This window comes from Triticum aestivum, chromosome 3D (assembly GCF_018294505.1).
Source record: "Triticum aestivum cultivar Chinese Spring chromosome 3D, IWGSC CS RefSeq v2.1, whole genome shotgun sequence".
In the NCBI taxonomy this organism is placed as follows: Eukaryota; Viridiplantae; Streptophyta; class Magnoliopsida; order Poales; family Poaceae; genus Triticum; species Triticum aestivum.
In genome coordinates, this window is record NC_057802.1 from 532,386,100 (window position 1) to 532,389,861 (window position 3,762).

A 3,762-nucleotide genomic window follows, 5' to 3' on the forward strand; every position below is an offset into this window, starting at 1 on the left:
CAAGAGTCGTCGCGGCAAGCTCTACATCGACGACGCAGGCTGGGGCCCCAAGGTCGGTTCAATTGAGAACGGGTACTGGGTCCCCTTTGGCGGAATTCACGTCTATCTCGGCAAAATTGGCGAACCGGGCCCTGAGCCGGACATCTGCACCGACATCGTCGAGACGGCTCAGCGTGCGAGACCCGCCCGAGTTCAGCCCGCCATAAGGCGTGCCTTCGTGGGATTCATCCATGGAGCGGAATTCGAGGAAGGATCCAGATCTGGTGGTGAGACGGCCATCTATTCTAATGGTGAGTCGTCCACGGGCGAGACTACCTCGTTGTATCAGATGCAGGATGGGAGGCTTGGGGGCTGTTCCGATGGCGACCGTATTCCGGACCCCTACGAGCCGCCGAACCGGGTCGCAATCTTTATGGCCGGTACACAGCCAGTGCAGAATTCTTCAACTGCAGCGGCATTGATTTCTGGGTCAGCAGTGGCGACGGCGGCCGGGGCAGGAGGCCCTGCGTGCCCGCCGGCTCATGTTTTGTCCAACTTACTAGAACCTTGGCAACACTACTGGCGATGGAGATTAACCCGGATAACCGAGATCAGCATAATGCGGAAGTCGCGAAATTGCGAGATCAGATAGCTCAAGCTAAGGAAGATCTGGCGGCTGAGGACGCTAGGATGGCCGCAGAGCAGGTTACATTGGATGCTCAGGCGCAGCGGATTCAGTCGGAGACTTTCCGGCTCATGCTAGATCAGAACACTTCAAACGAAGTCATGAGGAGGAGGCATTCGACCCGTCTACCTTCGGTCTACAAGGCGAGAAATCTCTTTAACACGACTGGAGCGGGGACCAGTAACCCACCAGTGGTAAACCGGGTTGAAACACCTAGGACAGGAGCGCCGGCTCAGCCGCGCACGACAGACCCGCCTCATCAGAACGATATCCCACCACAGCACGTGCCGACGCCACCGGGTCATTACTCTAACCCCTTGGATAACATGATCGCTGCAGCACCACGATTGGCGGCTCTCCCAGTTGAAGGCGAGTCCCCGACGGTGGTTGAAACTCGAAGGGCTAGAGAACTTCTTCAGACAGCGTTGGTTCAGCAGCAGGCTTATTCATACAGTTGAGAGGATTCATTCAACCCCTTGCCCAAGCCGAAGTTGTAGCAGGCATATCGAGGAACCAGCTGTGTCAAGCAGTGGGCGGAACCGTAACATACACCGTGGACATAACCCAGCGGGCGGTGGGGCTAATGGTCAGTATGTGGTGGATCAGGGTAGAGCACGCCGAGAGGTTGAGCTAGCGGCTCAGTACGCAGCTCATCAGCATTGTCGGGTTCGCCCGACAACTTCAGTGGAGATAGGTGTAACTTTCAGGACTTTAGGGGTACCATGTTTAGTGTCGGCTCTGCGTAATGAGCATTTGCCCAAGGATTTCAAAGGTCCTCACAAGGTACCTAACTATACAGCCGACTTACCCCCTGAAGCATGGGTCGAGAGTTATGAGATGGCCATGGAACTTCTAGACGTTAGTGATGCTGCGTGTGCTAAGTACTTCACCATGATGTTGAATGGAACAACTCGTACCTGGTTGAAGGGGCTGCCTGCCAACTCCATTGGATCATGGGCCGAGTTAAAAGCCCGTTTTATTCAGAATTTTAAGGACACATGCAAGCAGCCTATGTCAATTGTGGATTTGGACGTCTGTGTCCAAGAAGAAGGCGAGTCAACAACCCATTGGGTACGCCGGGTCTCAGTTGTCCTGCATTCATCAGATCACATCAATGCCGGCTGATACGTCCATTTTGCATCATGCTTTTATATCGATATTTATTGCATTATGGGCTGTTATTACACATTATGTCACAATACTTATGCCTATTCTCTCTTATTTTACAAGGTTTACATAAAGAGGGAGAATGCCGGCAGCTGGAATTCTGGGCTGGAAAAGGAGAAAATATTAGAGACCTATTCTGCACAACTCCAAAAGTCCTGAAACTCCACGGAAGTTGTTTTTGGAAATAATAAAAAATATTGAGCGGAAGAAATACCAGAGGGGACCCACACCCTGGGCATGAGGGTGGGGGCGCGCCCTACCCCCCTGGGCGCGCCCCCTGCCTCGTGGGCCCCCTGGTGGCCCTCCGGTGCCCATCTTCTGCTATATGAAGTCTTTTGTCTGAGAAAAAAATCATAAGCAAGCTTTCTGGACAAGACTCCGCCGCCACAAGGCGGAACCTTGTTGGAACCAATCTAGGGCTCTGGCGGAGCTATTCTGCCGGGGACACTTCCCTCTGAGAGGGGGAAATCATCGCCATCGTCATCACCAACGCTCCTCTCATCGGGAGGGGGCCAATCTCCATCAACATCTTCACTAACACCATCTCCTCTCAAACCCTATGATAGATCGAACAGAAAGAATAGCTTCATGTTATTTTACTACGGACTCTTGAATAGATCGATTAGAAAGGATAACTTTGAGGTGGTTTCATACCCTACAATAATCTCTTTGTTTGTTCTCCTCTATTAGTGACTTTGGAGTGACTCTTTGTTTCATGTTGAGGGATAGTGATATGATCCAGTTATGTTATTATTGTTGAGAGAACTTGCACTAGTGAAAGTATGAACCCTAGGCCTTGTTTCCTAGCATTGCAATACCGTTTACGCTCACTTTTATCGCTTGCTACCTTGCTGTTCATATATTTTCATATTACAATTACCCTTATCTACCATCCATATTGCACTTGTATCACCATCTCTTCGCCGAACTAGTGCACCCATACAATTTACCATTGTATTGGGTGTGTTGGGGACACAAGAGACTCTTTGTTATTTGGTTGCAGGGTTGTTTGAGAGAGACCATCTTCAACCTACGCCTCCCACGGATTGATAAACCTTAGGTCATCCACTTGAGGGAAATTTGCTACTGTCCTACAAACCTCTGCACTTGGAGGCCCAACAACGTCTACAAGAAGAAGGTTGTGTAGTAGACACCAAGCTCTTTTCTGGCGCCGTTGCCGGGGAGGTGAGTGCTTGAAGGTATATCTTTAGATCTTGCAATCGAATATTTTAGTTTCTTGTTTTATCACTAGTTTAGTCTATAAAAGAAAACTACAAAAAAATAGAATTAAGGGTGCCTCATATGCTTCATCTTTTTAATATCTTTCGTGAAAATGATGGGAAGGAAAATTGTGCTCAGGTACTAGAAGAAGAATTACATAGAATGCTTGGCATAAAATATGTGAATAATGAGCATGATTGCAATGTTGTCAGTATGAATTCCTTGAATACCCATGATGCTAATGATATGCAAAGCCACAAGCTTGGGGATGCTATGTTTGATGAAGATGATATGTTTAGTCCCCCAAGTTTTGATGAGCAAATTTATTATGATGAAAGCATGCCTCCTATCTATGATGATTATTGTGATGACACGTATGCTATAAATAATAATGATAACCATGAAACTTGTCATCTTGATCTTAATTTTCAATCACATGATAGTTATTTTGTTGAGTTTGCTCCCACTACTATTGATGAAAATAAATTTGCTTATGTGGAGAGTAGGAAAATTTCTATGCAAGTAGATCATGAAAAGAATGCTTTATATGCTGGTTATATTGTTGAATTAATTCATGATGCTACTGAAAATTATTATGAGGGAGGAATATATGCTTGTAGGAGTTGCAATAATATCAAGTTTCCTCTCTATGTGTTGAAAATCTTGAAGTTATGCTTGCTTTGCCTTCCTATGCTAGTTGATTATTGTTC